At 41.7% G+C, this 20,339-nt stretch overlaps 1 long non-coding RNA gene across 1 annotated transcript; it reads right to left on the reverse strand.

Moving 5' to 3' along the window:
* Window positions 1-6,949: 6,949 nt before the first annotated feature.
* LOC307037920 lies at window positions 6,950-15,243 on the reverse strand. Its single transcript, XR_013807821.1, has 3 exons — window positions 11,173-15,243; window positions 10,242-10,318; window positions 6,950-7,316 (listed from the first exon to the last, which is right to left on the reverse strand). It is a non-coding gene; the product is annotated as an uncharacterized lncRNA (long non-coding RNA).
* Window positions 15,244-20,339: the final 5,096 nt, after the last annotated feature.

The raw sequence follows: 20,339 nt of genomic DNA on the forward strand, positions 1-20,339 counted from the left end.
TCCTCCAACTCTGGCCAGAGTGAGAGAACAACGCCACACACTGATCCTGATAGCTCCACACTGGCCTGCAATGTACTGGCTGGCGGAGATATATCAGCTGCTGTGCGGACAGCCATGGCAGCTCCCGCTACACAGGGACATTCTATCTCAGGCGGGGGGAATGATTTTTCACCCTCACCCGGAGCACCTGGCGCTATGGGCCTGGCCCGTGAGTGGTATAACCTGAGTACAGTGGGGCTCCCTCAGAAAGTGATAAACACTATTCAGAGTGCAAGGGCTTCCTCCACCAGGTCTCTCTATGACTGTAAGTGGAGGGTGTTTGAGGAGTGGTGTCTTCAAAAGAAACACATCTCTTTTCAATGCCCTGTCGGTGTGATTCTATCATTTCTACAGGATCTGATTGATAAACACAGAGCTTTCTCCACGATCAAAGTGTACCTGGCTGCTATTGCCGCATGCCATGTGGGCTTTGGGGGAAAGACGGCTAGTCAACATCCCTTGGTCTGCCGTTTTATGAAAGGGGCTCGCCGGCTCCTCCCCGTTTCCAGGTCATTGGTGCCCTTGTGGGACTTGACGGTGGTTTTAGATGGGCTCGCTCGAGCTCCATTTGAACCCCTGGAAGACGCTGACATGAAGCACTTGTCACTGAAGACAGTGTTGTTACTGGCTCTGGCATCTGCCAAACGAGTCAGTGATATTCACGCGCTCTCTGTGCATCCTTCGTGTACTCAGTTTGCCCCGGGGCAAACGAGAGTATTGCTGAAGCCCAACCCGGCCTTTGTGCCTAAGGTGGTTGGCTCATGCACTCCCATTGACCTTGAGGCATTTCCTTCACCGCTAGGTTCCTCTGGGGAACAGCGGCCGAATTTGCTTTGCCCGGTTCGTGCTTTGCGCACTTATATGGACAGGTCGAAAGAGTTTCGGTGCAATGACCAACTCTTTGTATCTTGGGCTAACCCTCATAAGGGCAAGCCCGTTACCAGGCAACGGCTCTCCCACTGGATTGTGGAGACGATTGCTCTGGCTTATACGAGTCAGGGTTTGCAGGCACCAACGGGCCTGCGCGCTCATTCTACTCGTGGATTGGCTACATCCTGGGCTTTGTTCAAGGGTGTTTCCATTCAAGACATTTGTGCAGCAGCGAGCTGGTCCTCGCCGCTCACTTTTGTCCGCTTTTACAGGCTAGATGTTTCTGCTCCAAGTGTGGCCCGCGCAGTGCTGGGCCCCGTATTGGGACAGGGTTCTACCTGTTAAGTTCTGTTTTTGTGTTGGTGATTTTCGAGATAAGCATGTCTGGCAATGCGGGAGTCTCAATATCCCATAGTGAGACATCGAACGGAGTGTTATGAATGAGAACTATAGGTTACTTACGTAACCCCAGTTCTCAGAGTAACATGAAGTGAGATGTCTCACCTGACGGCCCTTCTTGCTGAGGCGAAGCGAGAAGAGGTGCTTATTTTGAATGACGCCTGCGTCGTGGCGCAAGCTACTTATAGGGTTGGTGGATTCCCTGACGTTGGCGTCAAGATCACCAGCCAATCAGGATTGGCGTAATGAGATTGATGCTTCTGGTGCATATGCGTTGAGGCGCATCCCATAGTGAGACATCTCACTTCATGTTACTCTGAGAACTGGGGTTACGTAAGTAACCTATAGATTTCATTGCGAGGTTGAAAGAGAACTTTGCCGGTCGATTGGATGGACTTGCTCTGTCCACAGAGGTGATGGGCTTTGCCAGAGACCCCTTCACTGTTGCAATAGAGGGGGACGTATCAACCAGAGCAAAGGAAGTGGTCCCCTGCATCGACAAGGGGAAATATACACTGGAACTTATTGACATGCAGCGCACTAACGGGCCAGCGAAGTTTTGGAGTGATTTCAAAAAACAGCAGTTCCCTAACGTTCAGAAAGTAGCGATCTGTGTGCTCAGTATGTTTGGATCAACATGCACATGTGAATTAAGCTTTTCACACATGAACTCAATCAAAAGTAGCACTCGTGCTTCCTGACTGACAGCACTCTTCACCAATATCTTAGGATTGACATCCTATGAGCCAAAAATCACTGCTCTTGTTCAAAACTGAAAATGTCCCTTCTCCCATTGAGAAAGTCAGCGATGACAAATCACAAATGCGGTGATAGTAAGCACCTAGTTTACTATAGTAGACGTGTAGTATTCATTCGTATAGTTACCCGTATCCCTTGTTATGGGTTTGTGCACTGAAGGGTTTGACAGTTCTTTCTGTATTCATTTAAGTGCACTTTGTAATGTGTCTGGGTCAAATGTGACCAAAACGTATGATTTTTTTGTTATTACTTGAAAAGTGAAAAAATAGTATTGCTACAGTACTACCTCTTTGTGTTGCATTGGAGCTCTTTAGCTTTTTTTTTTTTAATGTGAGGACATTTATTAAGACTGCTATTATTGTATTCAGTAAATGCACTTTGTGATGTGCCTGGTTCAAAAAAGATAACCTGAATATTTGACTTCTAAAGCAAACAAATGTAATGCTACAACTTTGCACTTTTTTTTCAGATTCTGTTAAATTAATGCTAATTTGTTGTGTTTTTATGCACTTTTTGACGTACCTTTGTTGGATGAACAATGAATAAAAATTGCATGTTTTTCATCGCAGTAATATGTGTTGGTTTAAAATGTGTCACTACCCGCTTTTTACAGGCCGCTGAATGTCTGGCCCAGCTGAATTTTGTAGTTATCAAATCTGGCCCAACTGAATGTGTAATTGAATAGCCCTGGCTTACATGAACTGTCCATTAGTTGATTAATAAACAAGACATTCAAGTCTTAGGCATTTTCATTTGTAGCACGCTGTAAATATGGACTATGAATGAAACCATGCAATGTGGAAACACACAAATAGGTTCATTCTCAATACTCATAACAGTATCAGACACAATGACTTTACTGAGAGTGAAGATGACATGAACATAGTTACTATATGGTACTGAAGACATAATACAGTATTTTGCATTTACCTCTTCCTCTAACTCTCTCTCCAAAAGTGGCCTCCATTGTTGTGCACAACAAAGTGTTCAAGCTCAGGTTTCTAAGTGATCTAATTTTAACATAGCATTCTGAGTGCAGGGGCTTGATGATTGAGTGTGGTATTTCAATGGCAGTGTTTTGCAAACAACACAGGCTGTTGGTTTTGAATAACGTATCTAATGTAGGCTAAATAAGAGTGAGTAGTTATTTGCAAAAAGTGTATTTTGGAATATCAAACTTAGTATAAAGCAGACGATGTGCTTATGATTTAGCATATCTGTTCAATAGATGAAAGGCAACTTGAGTTTAATAATTGTGCCAAAAGTACCAGTTTGTGTCTTGGTAATTGCACAAAGCTGTAATAGGCCACAAATATTTTTCTAAAAACACAGCAGCAAAACCTAATTTATCCACCCAAAAATGAAGGCCCACCTCGCTATTTTTTAGCATTAAACAACGTACACTTAAACTGATATAGCTTTTTTGGGTGGATAAAATAAATGTTGCTTTTGCCCCCGTCCTCAGCAGTACATGGCTCTGCTGTGCCGGGGCTCCTGTATGTTTCTCCACACGACTACTCTAGTACACTGATTATGGATATATACCACATACTACCCCACTTCAAAAGACCAGAACTATCCCCTTAAGGGCAGCTGTTGATGTTCACAACAACAAAAAACGCATGCGGGTTTTAGTCTGTAGCCAGACAGTGGTAGATCTGGCCGTGGTGGAGCATGGTGGTGGGCAGCGGTGTGACTTCTAGCTGTCATGGTGATGTTCATATGACAAAGGACTGCCGGCTTGAACTTTACCAAGAGCAGAGTCCACTAGTGGCACCTCACAGGGATACCTATGGTGCAGAAGCAGCAGTGAAGTCCTTGTAGATCCACTTTGAGGGCAGACAGATCCAGCAGCTCTCAGCTCTCAGAGACATCAACACATCAACTATTCTGTGTGCATAGCTTACTTTCACATAACTACTAATCTCTCATTTTACTTTCTCTGACATTGTTCTCTGCTATGGACTGCGGACATCCCAGCCATGTTCTCTTCCGGGCCTGGTTTTACACACTGTGGGTTTAAGCAAGATATAGAAATGATGAGATGATGTGTGAATGAGACATGACGAGTGCGTAGTTTTAGTATTTGAATTACAATTACATTATTCTCAGACTTGCCATAGTTCTTTGTTTGCACCACTGCTGCTCTGCTCTGTACAGCTGAGTACTGGGGACCCACTGGGAGTCATGTGACTGGAACAGGAGATTAACACACGTCACACCTGCAGCCATGATGCTCCAGCTCAACGGGGTTCGAGTCTTTCAGCCCCACCTGTAACCACCTGTAAGAAGAGAAACAAAAATAAATACATATTCAGTTTGCTTTGTATTATTTATTTTAGGGTAACATTTTGGTTTTTATAACATTATGCTATTTTAAGGAGTAAATAAGAAGTCATATATTTTTTCCTAAACGTTTTCTATACTTACAACTTCTTATACATACTGATATGAATTGATTTACTTTTATACTATGAACGAAGAAAAATGACTCTTTAACAACAGAACAGGAACAAAACACAACTGTGACCTCTGTGCAGCACACACAGACCAGTCAGTCCATTTCTGGGGAGTAGCTACCTTGTGCTAGTTATATTAAAGTTTATGTTTTACTATTGGCTGTGTCTAACCTGTCTACAATTAGCCGAATCTCCAGGAACATGTTTAACCAGACGGTAACTAAGACAGTAACAACACTTCATCCTGAACTCACTGTGGGGCCTGTCTTCATGGACCTGTGCCTTCAACACCCTGACACATACAAAATACAAAGTATGTTCATTAAGAATGCACATACTGACCCTCCTCTATCTTTCAATGTAGTCAAACTTGATGAAGAAAAACAATAAGTTTAACGTTACAGAAATAAAAGCTTAATTACTCACCCTTTAATTGTAGACGTAACTTCAGTACAACTTGAAACATTTCTCCCGGTTGCTGCTGGGTGCAGGTGAAAGTAGGTCGACAGTTCTGTTTACATCGCTGACATTTGTCACAGGTAAATCTTGTAGGTATCGCAACAAACATGACGTTGTCACACAGCGACAAGCTGGACACTGGATTGACCAAATAACTACACACTCTTATTTACATTTGACACGTTATTCAAAACCGACAGCCTGTGTGTTATTTGCAAAACACTGCGATTGAAATACCATACTCAATTATCAAGCCGCTGCACCCAGAATGTTACCCACATGTTAAAATTCATGTAACCAATTAGATCACTTAGAAACCTGAGCTTGAACACTTTGTTGTGCACAACAATGAAGGCCACTGGAGAGAGAGTTAGAGGAAGAGGTAAATGCAATATATTGTATTATGTCTTCAGTACCATACAGTAACTATGTTCATGTCATCTTCACTCTCAGTAAAGTCATTGTGTCTGATACTGTTATGAGTATTGAGAATAAAACGATGTTTCCACATTGCATGTGTTCATTCATAGTCCATATTTACAGCGTGCTACAAATGAAAATGCCTAAAACTTTGACTTGAATGTCTTGTTTATTAATCAACTAATGGACAGTGTTTCAATTCAGTTCATGTAAGCCTTACACACACATTCCTCTTTTGAGCGTCTAGTGATTATGGCCTGCATGTCTTTCTGTTCTAACTCAGCTGTCAGCTTCTTAGCAGTTTAGACAAACATCAAATTCATAATGTAGAGACTAGTTGGACAAAATAATGCTTAACAACTGTTCCATTACTGTGTGAACTGTATGAGATATCGTTCTCCCGCTTGCTGCTGGGTGCAGGTACTGCGGTTAAGCCAGCCTCCACTCCGAATAACCTACTCAAGCCAGCCCTCACGTGATTTAGCGGTGCGCGAATATCTTATACATTACGGTAGAGTAAAAAAAAATCATCCCTCTGCGTTTAGATGAGAATAAAGCAAAAACTGTCACTCCAGTGTGATAGCAGGACACGTCACTCAGAAAAAATCAGGACATTCTGATTTACAGCTTCAAAATAAAAGACCTTTGAAGTCTCCTATATGAGCTATCATCCTTGTTTTTAGATGAGAATAAAACAAAACTGTCCAGTATCATAGATCCATCTCACTCCTGAGTGATAGCAGGACACCCCATCTATTCACTCAGAAAAAATCAGGACATTCTGATGTACAGTTTCAAAATAAAAGACCTTTGAAGTCTCATATATGAGCTATCATCCCTGTTTTTAGATGAGAATAAAACAAAAACTGTCCAGTATCATAGATCCATCTCACTCCAGGGTGATAGCAGGACACCCCATGTAGTCACTCAGAAAAAATCAGGACATTCTGATTTATTTTGAAAATAAAATGGTATGTATCACGATTGGGCATTTGTAAGATAGGACCCAAACACAGTATTAAAACAAGGGAGGCAGATATTGAGGACAAAAAAATGCGCTATTATATTTCTTATAGTTTACTTACGGTATTTGCCAAAGTCTATATTCTGATGTATTAGTTTTGAATATTATTATTTTGTAATGGATAAAAAGGTTTTCAATGTGTACAATTTATGTTAAATATTATGTCTAGAATATAACACAAATAAAATAAAGGAACAAACCAGGAAGGCACGAGAAACAGGAATCCACAATAACAACACGAGGGAATACGCAGGGCAAGACATAGGCTGGAACGACGACGAACTGAGAAACGCTGGGGCAGACAGGCTCTTATACATACAAAATTCATCACAAGGACAATAAACAGCTGGGAGGGTAAGAAACACACATGGGCACCAGGTAAACAGAATCAGGTAATTTACTTGAGGGAAACACAAAAACAGGATGTAAAAACAGACAACAGGAAACTGTTTTAAAATATATACGTTTTATATACATTTTAAATACAAAAACAATACTTAACATTACTAATAGAGTGCAAAAAAGTTGAATAGATAGAAATAGAGGAATAAAATAACTTAATAATATAGAACTAATCAAATATAGAAAACACAATGAAATGTGTGAAAAATAGATGATCAAATAAATGTAACATAACATAAATATTAAGAGATTAATGTTACAAAAATTGAAATGCAAATATACATAACTAAAGTATAAAAAACAAATAATACTGAAATAACAGTGTATGCCCATCGAGGTTGGCTCCAGGGACTTTGCGGGACAATCCGTTTTTATCAAGGGCACAAACAGCAATCCCATGCTGCAGCCCTGGCTTCTTCCAGTTCTCGAGTGTCCATGGCAAGACATTGTTCATGGAACCATCTCGAGCATGTGTCACATTGAATCTACAAAATGACAAGATGGAAATCTAAAACTTGATATTCAAATTTTGACCTGTCACTATTGTATGGGCTCAGAACAGTCTCATAATATACACATGCACACAGAAGGATCCACACTTGTATTTCATGATCCACAAAAGGATTCACACTTGTATTTCATGATCCACACTTGTGTTTTTCAATGCACACAAAAATGTGTTCCGTTTCATATACATGTAAATAATTTGTTTTAACAAAAAAAAAAAAATCCAAACACAGAAAAAAGTTTTAACATATGTATTTTTGATCCACACATATTTGTTTTCCGTTTAAATCACCTGAACCTGCAAACACAAACCGCTTTCTGTGCACGGATCGCTGTGCATTCGTGTGTGGGTTTTTTGAGACTCCCCTGACGCTCACCCGATTCGTACTTGTAATTTCTCTCATCTATAGCCAATCAGATGTCTCCTCTAGTCTAAGCCAATCACATGAGCGCACCCCCACGAGGGTATGATTTCTTGCGTTCATGACACTTCATATACGCATTTTGTGCAGTCCGGTCAGCTCGCCAAACAGAGGGCGGAGCTTCAGGTGATCATGCAGAGCTGCGTCTCTCCGTCAGACTCAGCAGCTGATCTGATCTCTCTGGCCCCGTCTCAGGTCGGTTAAATTAAATCCTTGCTTCCCTCACTTGCGTAGTTTCCCTGTGTTTAGTCCCTCCCTCCAGGGAAGCATGGAGGAGTAAGGAAACCACGAGAAGCAGGGAAATGAGTTTTAAGAGCAATGGGACGTCCTTTCCTCCGGAGCGTCACGTGAAGCGACGTCCGTTTGTGATGACGCCGCACAGCTGTTCGTCTGACAGCAGCTCTGTCCCCGTTATTTTCACAAACACCCCTGCCACACATTTACTGACACAAACATTTGTATCATCTGTTGTAGACCCCAATAAATAAATCAAATACGAACTCATTCTCAAAAAAGATAAACACCATTCTTAAAATGTATAAACGAACAATAGTTTGATTAATATTCGTTAGAGTGCACAATAGAAATAAAATAATTGAGAGAAGAAAAAGATATATATTATCTATCAAAACCCAGTTAGATTAACATTCATTGGATTGCACACTTTGTTTGTTTGTGTGGATATGTAGCACATTAACATTTTAATAGCACTTACAGTAATGACTGACTGAATGGAAATAACAATGAATGAAAATATAAAACGAAAAAAGTGATCATGAAAATGTTTCCAATCAATGAATAAAATGATTTTTGACTACTTTGTTGTTCAGATATATCACATATTTGTAACTAAATGATACATGAATTGAAACAAAACACAGTTTAAACTGAGGAGTGACTCTCGTGAGTTTCATTTATTTTCTTCACTCCGCTGGGATACTGCTCCCATGTCAAGAACAAGAAGCATGAGATCAGTGCATGCACTGCATCGTCCAATCAGTGAGCGATACACAGTAAGGGGGCGGGGCGAGTATCTGAGGATTTCATCGGAAGATGGAGTGGTGGTTCCTCCATTATCGCTCCTCCATTATCGCTCCTCGCTCCTCGATCCTCGGTCCTCCGGCAGAAATAAGAACCATGGGACGGTACTCAAGATGGCGCAGACAAATCAACTTCCGGTGAGACCGAGGACCGAGGAGCGAGGAAATGAAAATAGTCGACCTAAGACAGGGCTTCTGTCGCGTCCGGTTACACTTCACTCGCGTTTATGTCCATATCGATCAGATCCAGCTCTCCTGATTGGTCTTTATAGAGAGCACCAATCAAACTATTTAGAGTGAATATCGGCCGATAATGACCGGCGGGGCTCCCCCCAGTTGACAGTTCACTGTCTAGCACTGGCTTCTTAGTGAATAATATAAAGGCTTGTATTTGCATGCATTTCCTGTTCGGAAAGTGGCAATGTACTGAGAGTGGAGGTGTCCTGAGATTAGCGCCTGCAGGCAGGCTCCATGGACCTGTCAGCTCCGGACTGCGCAAAATGCGTACATGAAGCGCTACGTCATGAACGCAAGAAATTTACCCTCGTGGGGGCACGCTCATGTGATTGGCTTAGAATTGAGGAGACATCTGATTGGCTATAGATAAAAAAAATTACAAGTACGAATCGGCTGACCGTCAGGGGAGTCTCAAAAAACCCACACACGAATGCACAGCGATCCGTGCACAGAAAGCGGTTTGCGTTTGCAGATGCAGAGGTTTTAAACGGAAAACAAATATGTGTGGATCAAAAATACATATGTAAAACTTTTTTCTGTATTTGGATTTTATTTACATGTATATGAAATGGAACACATTTGTGTGTGCATTGAAAAACACAAGTGTGGATCTGGAAATACAAGTGTGAATCCTTTTGCGGATCATGAAATACAAGTGGGAATCCTTCTGTGTGCATGTGTGTTTTATGAGACTGTTCTGAGCCCATACTATTATGGAACAAATGGTTTCCAATGAGTAACTTCAACATCAGTTTGTATGTAACTTTTAGTAATAATAACTGTAGCGACAGCAGGAAACAAACAAAGTCGCTGAGAGGCTGAGGCCGGGCCTGTTTGATATTGTGTGACACGCTAAAAAAAGTACTTGCTGAGATCCAAAACTCTGTTGCAAAATAATGTGGTTTAAGGAAAACTCGGTGAACAGACATAGGCTACATTGTAATAATAATCAAAGCAATCATTTCAACTTGCGGTCAACAAAAAGTATAACGGCCCTGTGTCACCCTCTCTTCCACCCACACCTCACGCAGGTGAACAGGATTATAATGAGAGCCGCCCATAACCATGTGACCCAAGCCAACCAATCAATAGTGCTCAAACAAATATCTTATATCAAAACAAGAACGCAATACTAAACATGTTTCATGGCTCCTACAATAACTATTTATTTTTTATTTTTTGTTCAATAATTCAGTTTACTCACCCAATTTGTCATTTCAGGCCCATCTCCAGGTGGCTTTGCCATCGAACACATTGCACAATTGTTTTCCAGATTGAACACTAAAATGTAAAAACAATTTGAAACATCAGCTATTTAGTGTGAAATTCAGTGTTGAGACAACTTATCATAAATAAGCTTTCATTAACCAATTAGTTGCGTTGGTAAACAGCAATTTAAAAAAGGTACTATTTGCTGTGTGAATTACTGTTATGGTAAGCTGTTTTAAAATCTCCACCGGACACTATTCAGTTCCACTTCCTATTTACCATTCCATTCATCTATCTCTCGGTTTTTGTGTCTGTTTGTACTGCCAATCACAATACAGATCCCCCCTCCTGCCCAAAACCAAATACCTGGTTTCTCAATCGTCTCTATTCTGTCCACAAATTTCTCACATCTGCCTCTGCACTGATCCCCGCGTAATTATCGATTAGCTTTCCAAATTATCTGATCACCTGCCATAATTCACTTGGATCACTAAGTATAGTTGTGGTTGTGGGGTATGATTAGAGCACCAGCTGCTTGGGTGAGATGGGAGTGACTCAGCCGGAGACCAGACAGCCGGACAAGGATCAAGTAATCAGTCACACAATTAAAGTATGTTGCTCTTGTCTCTTGCAGTAGACTTGGTCCTGAGAGGACCTGTTGGCCCCAGAGTGACCTGTTTTTGGAAGCTGCTGCCAGTAGAGCTGTGACTTTATTTTGATATATTTTGCATGTTATACTGTGGACATGTTTTCTGTTAATAAACCTAAATATTTTACAACAATTCCTTTCGTCATTTAAACCGTGCGTGAGAGCACAGTCCCTCACAATAGTATTTTGTAAATAAAATCGGCAGAGTGGTTTACCTGTGTGTAAATCTTTCTGTTCTTATTCCTCAAAAATACAGACAAAAACGTTCTCTACAAACCTGAAGCCCTCAGTATCTGGAGAGCCATGGTTTTTCTCTCCTCCTTCATTTCCTTTTTTGATGTCCCAAAAAGGATTTTTGGAACAGCTTGAAATGCCGCCATCACTGCCCTGGCCATCTAAATGACAAAAGCATTCACAATATCATATGGGTCTGATTCTTGCACAGTGCAGCTGTTCTAAAGCAACAACTGAAATAAACTCTTGGTCAATTATTTTGAACTATGTATTTGTCATATTTTTATCGTCGACTATAATTGCACAGGTATAAATTAATTAAAAAAGATATGGATTTAATTCACAGAAATCAAACCCACTTCAGAATATCATAATTATTTGATTACTTTAACTAAAAAGGCACTTACCATGACGACAATAACTTCAAAGACTTCAAAGGTCTTTTATTTTGAAACTGTACATCAGAATGTCCTGATTTTTTCTGAGTGACTACATGGGGTGTCCTGCGATCACCCTGGAGTGAGATGGATCTATGATACTGGACAGTTTTTGTTTTATTCTCATCTAAAAACAGGGATGATAGCTCATATATGAGACTTCAAAGGTCTTTATTTTGAAACTGTACATCAGAATGTGCTGATTTTTTCTGAGTGACTACATGGGTTGTCCTGCTATCACCCTGGAGTGAGATGGATCTATGATACTGGACAGTTTTTGTTTTATTCTCATCTAAAAACAGGGATGATAGCTCATATATGAGACTTCAAAGGTCTTTTATTTTGAAACTGTAAATCAGAATGTCCTGATTTTTTCTGAGTGACTAGATGGGATGTCCTGCTATCACCCTGAAGTGAAATGAGTCTTTGATACTGGACAGTTTTTGTTTTATTCTCATCTAAACACAGAGGGATGATTTTTTTTTACTCTACCGTAATGCATAGGATATTCGCGCACCGCAATATCACGTGAGGGCTGGCTTGACTAGGTTTTCCCGAGTGGAGGCTGGCTTGACCGCAGTGTGCAAGTGAAAGTAGGGCGACAGTTCTGTTCACATCGCTGACATTTGTCACAGGTAAATCTTGCAGACCTGTATGCAAGCTGGACACTGGATTTGCCGACACAGTACAAACCGGAAGTCAGTGAAATAAAGTTATGCAACGATTACTTGTATTCTCTATAAACGCATATCTTCATGTCAATGCAGAAATAAACGTATCCTCGTCAGCATGGTTGCCTTTAGCAGGGGGGCCAAGGATCGGGTTCCAGGATTGAACTTTTACAGCATTGCCATTATAGCCTCGTGTCTTTTATTTTGAAATATGTTCTTTAACTTCCGGTCCACCGGACTTTTTTTCTTCATTCTTCAATACAAAACGGAAAATTGAAAGAGGGTTGTTATCAAAAACCAAAACCAATCCGTGTATCTACCGTCCAATTGTTTTTCTTTATTAAACACGTAAACGGAAGAGCGTCTGAGAGGCGTTTTTGCTTTTTGCTTTTTACCTTACTAAATGGTCAAATGGTCCTTGGAGCGAGGGGCGGGGCCAAACTCACGGAAGTGATTTCAAAACAAAAGCACTCGTTTGCTAAAATCACACTTGTAATCACTACAGTATCCTGCTGAAGGACCGGTGATTATTATAAACAGGGGGAATTTAGCGATCACAACGAAAACGGCCAAGACACATATTGAGCCCAGAAAATTGATGTTATTAAGGGCTGTAAATATAATAGGCCTCTGTCTAAAATGGACAACATTGTTAGGAGATTTAAACTATACAGCGGTTCTGCACTGCGGTCACTCAGCCGTCTCTCGCGTTTGTTTTTTCAAATCAGCTGCTCTTCATTATTCCTGCTATATTTGACGAGTTATACAAATATTTGTTACCATAAGTTCTTAAGGAAACTGACACTGTTGGACTCGGTTCTAGTTTGACTTCTACCAGAAATAAAATGAAGAACTTTTAATGTGTAGCCACCTCTGTCAGAGTCCCCCTCCATAATGCATGTTTTACTGCTATCTTTGATGAATGATAAAAATATAATTTTACCATTCATTCTTAATTAAATTGATACTGTTTGACTTTGTATTAGCCTACTATTTACAATACATTGAAGTACTTTTACTGTGTATTTTTTGAGAAATCCTATGTCAAAGTCCCCTGCTGAGAACAAAATCAAGCCACTTCTGCTAAGTTTGATGAAGGAATTCTTTTTTGTTGCCATTAGTTCTTCGTGAGATTGATCCTGTTGGACTCAGTACTAGTGAAACTACCCCCACAAGTACTATGAGGTACTTAATATGTACTTTTCCAATAATCCTCTGTCAATGTCCCCTCCTGAGTCAACCCAGTCTCATGGCATTTCATGTTCACAAACACGATTTTTAATCTATTGATTTGTGTTCACCAACACGATTTTCCCCTTTTTTTCGTGTTGCACAGCACGATTTTAAAAGCAATGTATTTCTATTGGTAGTCTCACGGCATTACGTGTTATAGGAAAACCGGAAGCTGTGTGGTTCATGAAAACATGTTCTTACTCAATAGCAAGCCATTGCTTTTATTTGATCTCACCAGAATGCGTGACTCCACGACTCCTTAACACCGCATTGCGTGGTGGAGTCACGACATTTGTTACATTTACGTGTCGGCACCACGCAAAGAAAGCCAATGTAAAGTGAATGAGGCTCCTTTGTCGTGGTGCACACACGCATTTCTACAACGTCCTGCAGTGAGCTTTTTATTCTATAAAACGTTTTTAAAAACTACTTTATAGCTTGTAGTAACTCACGGGAGGCTTGTTTTATTTTATTTGTATTCATAAAAAAAATTTCTTCGTCAGAATGCATTATGGTGCATTATTTACCAAATTTGTTTTCTCAAAAAACAGTGCATTGTGTGTAATACAACTGTGGTTTTTATTAAATTAGTTATGTTTTAAGGAAGGCCAGAGCTTCAGCTGTGTCAAATAGTTTTTTCCCTTTAGTTTACGTTATTTAAAAGACAATTATATTCCTATTTGATCAATAAAGGGGTATTGTAGGCCAATATTAGTCATTTAAAAAATATATAATGATGATAATGATGGTGAAAACCACTCCCCCCACATCGGAATGACGATGGCTACTGACTGTATTTTAAATTATTTTTGTTTAATAGTAATAATAATCATTTTTATTATAACAACAATAAACCAGAAGAAGATTCCGTCGTTACCACGGCAACGTTACGTCGCGCTTGACGGCAACGTGACGTAGCCACGTTACGTTACCCACAATCACCTCACTTTCATTAATTTCATCTGACAACGGACTACAGTAAGTATCTAAAATCAAGGGGAGTTTATTTCTTTAAAACACGAAATAATATTGCTTTTATTTATTCCACTGTAGCACAGTCTCTATAGCGTTTCATTCCTGGATATAAGGTTGAGTTTTGTAGTGTGTTTAGCTTTTACAATAGGCTACGCGCAACCTAATGTCGCGGCCACGTCCAGCTACCAGCTACTAGCGGCCTCCGGCCTTCCGGTCAAAGTTTTTGCTGGATAGCATGTATAGTTTATACAGCTACATGACATTATCTGTCCCCGGCACAGTTGGATAGTGGAGGTGCCTGCTAGAAAAATATCTTTAAATGCATGTATTTGCAAATGTGTTGTGAAGACAGTGTTCAACACAGAGTTTTAATAGTGGCTAAAGGGCATCGGCGATGGAGTGGAACAAAAATGTGGAACTGGAGTTTTTCCAGAGGATTTGACTGGCCAGTGGGGGGGAGGGGGTGATGGCTGAGGGGAGAGAGGAGCTGTGGATTATTGTTATTGATTAATGCATCAGTGTTTCTTAGGGTCAAAAACACTAAACTCACAACTTAAAATGAAAGCATTTAATTTATTTAATAAAAGAACTGAGGTTACCTACTGTAACCCCAGCTTCTATGAGTAAATGGCGCAGCCCTCTAAGGCTATCGCTATTGGGTAATCCTCCTGCGCCCCCGCGCAGCACTGAAACACTTGTAGTCCACGCCCACCCGCAAGGTGGGCCCCACCCTCGGGCCTCCTTCCGGTATAAATAGGAAGGTGGCCCGGCAATCTGCTCCCATACAACATAACTTTTCTTCAGCTATTCGTAGAGCCAGTGGGGCCCCGCACTTATAGGGCTGCGCCATTTACTCATAGAAGCTGGGGTTACAGTAGGTAACCTCAGTTCTATTTCATATATGGCTTCGCCCTCTAAGGCTATCGCTATTGGGTTAAGGGCGAAGCATGATGTAGTCTGCGCCCCACTGGGTCCGCCCGGCACTAGAGGCACAGACATACCTGCTCAATAACACCCCCCTGCCTGATGTGCCATACGTAATGGCTCATCACCGTACCTGGAACATAGCAAAACATGCCTATCTTCCCGACGGGGTGAAGGCTGGGAACAATACATACCGGCCGCTGTGAGAAAGTAGAGACGAAAGTCCCACCTCGTCCTGCGATCGTAGTGGGGGAACAGCAGCTCTCTGCGTGCAGACAGGCAGGAGAGCGCACAGCTGGATCCCTGACGTCACTCACTCTGACCAGGCACTCCGTACAAAGTGTGTTAGAGGAAAAAGGAACATCCCTCCTATAAGAGGGGAAATGGGCCGCTCTCCGCGTGCCAAAAGGCAGGAGAGAGGCGCACAGCTGGCTCCCTGACGTCACTCACCCCGACAGGACACCCAGTACAGGGTGTGTCAGAGAGGAATGGGAGACATCCCTCAAATAAAAATGAATAAATGAACAGGGGGAAGACCAAGATGCAGCCGTGCAAATATCTTCGACTGACATTCCTCCGTGCAAAGCCGTGGAGGAGGAAATTCCTCTGGTGGAGTGCGCCTTGATGTTCTCCGGGGGCTCCACCCCAGAGGAGACATATGCCTGTGACACAGCCTCACACAGCCAGTGTGACAGCCGTTGTGCAGACAGAGGTTGCCCGATCGAGCTCTCTCTATAGTGCACGAACAGGCGCTGAGAACGGCGCCAGGCAGCCGTGCGCGCCACCAGTGTTGGGCAAGTTACTTCCAAAATGTAATATATTACATATTACTTATTACTCTCTTTCGAAAGTAATAAGTTACATTACAATATTACTTTCTCTGAAATGTAATGAGTTACACTACTTTAGTTACTTTTTAGTTACTTTCACCAAAATAACCGCAAAAGAATAGCTAGGTATTTTAAATGCTAAAATGTATTTTAGTGCAGCTCATTATGCATCCAGTGAAGGGCAATGTGGTATAACATAACAACTGTGTAGGCCCTTAAGGCTACTAACAACTTGTATTACAGGGCTTAGTTGAATACTCGATTCTGATTGTAAATTCTTAACATGTGACACGTTGTTAATACAGCAGTACAGACCGCTGTCAAGGACTATAATGAAGGTTAACATATTGTAAATCAAGGCAAATATTATTTAAACCATGCTCATGGTTTGAAATGGCAAACATTGAAAGGCAAAAGTATTATTAAAACCATGTAGCCTACTACATCATCAGCTTGGTCCCATCATATACGATGGGAAGAGAATATTTACTGTGCTTGAAAACTGGTATCACATCATTATGTGAGGTTGACTTTGTGACCTGGAGAACATTTCAGCTGCAACATCAGCTCGTTGATAATAAGCTTGGGATATGAGATATTTTTGTAGCCATTCGTGGTGAAGGCATCTGTGCTATTGTATGCATTATTTTTGACCCAACATTTCTACAGGCATGTCAGAATATGGTACTATTTTCACATGCATATTCTAGCCATTGTCTATTTTTATACCACAAGCTGCAAAATGACCGCCTTACCCCACTGTACAGGCGGGTAGTTGTTTAGATATACCTGGCACCTGCGGGCCGCAGAGGGGCGGCGTAGTTTTGGGCGACGAAGACTGCTGCTCCGGGGCCGGCGAGTCAGGCGGGAGTAAGCTAGTGTCCACAACGGAGGGTAGCGTGATGTCCGCATCTGACCTGTTGCTACTGTCTGCAGTAGATGCAGTGTTGCTGGCGTTTAGTGATGGTTGGTTTAACCATTTTCGTATAAATGATTATCCACAGATCAGATGTGTGTCACTGTTGTGGAAGCACTTTGGAAATGATGCACGCGCAGCGGAGCAGGTCACGCGCACCTGACACAATGTGTTGTTTGTATTTTTCGCTACGTTCTCTTTTTTGAATGGTTGCATAACGTTCAACTTCCCCGAAGATCTCGACGCGAAGCCTGAAGGGTAAACACCAGGTTTACTAATCTACCCGCACAATTTGTCCGGTGTCGGAATGTCTCGCTATGTTAGTACATTCTTAAAAAACAAAACACCATTTAATTTCGGGTTAAAATGTGTTGTAACTGCGTTACTGAGCATTGTAACGGGTAATATATTACCCACATTTCATTAGTAATGCGTTACATTACTTCGTTACAGCAAAAAGTAATATATTACTGTAACTCCGTTACTTTTGTAACGCGTTACACCCAACACTGCGCGCCACATAGCAGGACAGCGCGCGCACCGGACAGAGGAGATTTAGAAAAATAGCGGGGGTAAAAACCGCGCAAGACACTGTTCCTGGGATGACAGGAGTGTTTCTTGTATCCCATGGAACTGCTGGGGGGAGAGGCTTCTCTGTGAAGTGCCGTAATGGTCTTCATGGTGACGAGCCACGCCATCGCCGCCGCTGCCCGTGAGGCAAAAGGGCTGCGAGGGAGTTTCCACACGCTGCCTTTCACTCCGTCTCTCCTCATGAGGCGCGTACACGACCAGGGGATGAGAGGTGTGTGCATGCTGTCCACACGAGGCGTTATAACGGTGCTCGTGGTTATTATGACCGTGTGTAGGAGCAGGGGCGGACCTAGCACATTTGGTGCCCTAGGCGAGCTTCACCACTGCGCCCCCCCCAAAAAAAATATCAAAACATCTTAACAGTTATACAGTAAAGTACTGCAGCTTTATTTATTACAAGCAAGAACAAGAGCTAAGAATAAATGTAAAGTGCACACTAAAGAATTAAAACAAATAAACAACTTAGCTAACAAACAATAATAATATCAATAACAAACAATAAAAGAATGTGCAAATTTGCTTTCAAAGAAAATTAAGAAGAAATGTAAAGTGCACACTAAAGAATTAAAACAAACAACTTAGCTAACAAACAATATTAATAATAACAATAACAAACAATAAAATAACGTGCACATTTGCTTTAAAAGAAAATTATGTATTGTAAAATATGTTACACATGTCAAATAATCAAAATATAATATGCTAAATAAACAAACAAATACATAAAAATTACAAATTCACTTTGTCTCAAGAACTATTTACATTCCACTCCCTATCATCACACAAAGTTGGCCTACATATTAGCTCCTACTGGTTTCCATTTACAGTGCAATCCTTCTGGCCTTCCTCGCTGCAAAGTCATCAATCACATCATCATATGAAATCTGACCACCAACCTCATGGTTAATACTGATTACAGCCAGACCACTGAGGCGTTCTTGAGCCATGGTGGACCTCAGGTATGTTTTCAAGAGTTTTAATTTGGAAAAACTCCTCTCGGCCGAAGCTACTGTTACTGGTAGCGTTGCACTGATCCGCAGAGCAATACACAAGTTGGGATATATTTCGGTGAGCTGCTTTGTGTGTATGAATTTCAACAACTCAAGAGTTGTCATGCTCTTTGATGGCAAGTCAGGTACATTTTCCAACTCCTGAGCCAGCTCCTTCCCATCCAAATCAGATTGCCCTCCATGGCTTAAGGTGTGTGCAAGTGCCTCTGCTTGCTTCATCAGCTCTTGGTGTGGCAGGTCTGGGAAGTTGTACAGAATGCCAAACTTGTCTTGCACATGTTCAAGAGTGGTAAACCTCTCCTTTTGTGCTGACACTGCAGCATCTACCACCACGTTAAAGAACGTTACCTCCAGATTTTGCAAGGCATTCCTCAATGGCTCATCAGGAGACTCATATGAGAAGTGCCTCTTTGTTGACTTCAGCCGCTTTTGCACAAGGACTGCATCCACATTCATGTCTTCACACATGTCCTTGGCTGATGTTTGTGCAGCCACAAAGCCTGTGGCTCTGTAGGATTTGAGAGCTTTTTCAGTCTTTTTCAGTAGACTTACTGCTACATCCACTTGCATTGTTTGGGACTGCAGGACTTTGCTCACCTGCTGAATTTGACTTAACATGTCATACCAGACCACTGTGCACAGTGAAAAGCGGAATGACCCCACTTCTTCTGCCAGAGACTGGGCTTCAATCCTGATGATTGGGTCTTTGGCCTGGTTTCTCACCTCAAGCAGTGCCTCTCTCACAGCTGCGGCTTCATATCGCAGAGGCTCCACAGCTTTCACTCTGCTCTCCCATCTGGTTTCTGACCACATTTTGAGTGAAAGGTTGACGTGTTTCTTGAGGATGGCCCATCTCTGTGTAGAGGCAGAAAACAGGCAGTATAGCTTCTGCACAATGCCAAAAAATGATATGGCATCTTTGGAGCTTTTGGCAGCATCAGCAATGACCAAATTGAGTGTATGTGCCCCACAAGGCACAAACAAAGCTCTTGGGTTCAACTGCAGTAGCCTGGCCTGTACTCCCTTGTTCTTCCCTCTCATATTTGCGCCGTTGTCATATGACTGTCCTCTGCAGTCATCAAAGGCAATCTGCAACTCCTCCAGCCTCTTCAAAATCAGGGCGGACAAACTTTCACCAGTGGACTCCTCTGCTACTAGGAATCCCATGAAGTGCTCTTTAATCTGGGGGTCTTCTTCCAGTGTCACAATTCTGATGACTACTGACAGCTGTTCAGTGTGGCTAACATCCGGGGTGCAATCTAAAATGAGGGAAAAGTACTTGCATTTCTTTATTTCTTGCACTATTGTTGATAGAATCTTTCCACTGATGCATTCAATCAACTCATTCTGAATGGTTTTGCCCAAGTAGCTGTGGTTGGATGTTTGACTTTTAATCTTGTGGATGTGGTCTTTCATCACTGGGTCAAACTGCGCCAAAAGCTCAACCTCTTTCAAAAAGTTTCCATTTGAAGGAGAGTGGAGTATTTCTGTCTTTCCTCTCAATGCCATATTTCGCCCTGCCAGAGACTGTACAATAGCAACCAGTCGTGTCAGCACTGCTCTCCACCGACTCTTCTCTGCCTCAAGGAGGGCCTGCTCTTGTTTGTCTATTGTTGTACCTTG

This window comes from Notothenia rossii, assembly GCF_949606895.1.
Source record: "Notothenia rossii genome assembly, chromosome: 4".
NCBI classification, from domain to species: domain Eukaryota; kingdom Metazoa; phylum Chordata; class Actinopteri; order Perciformes; family Nototheniidae; genus Notothenia; species Notothenia rossii.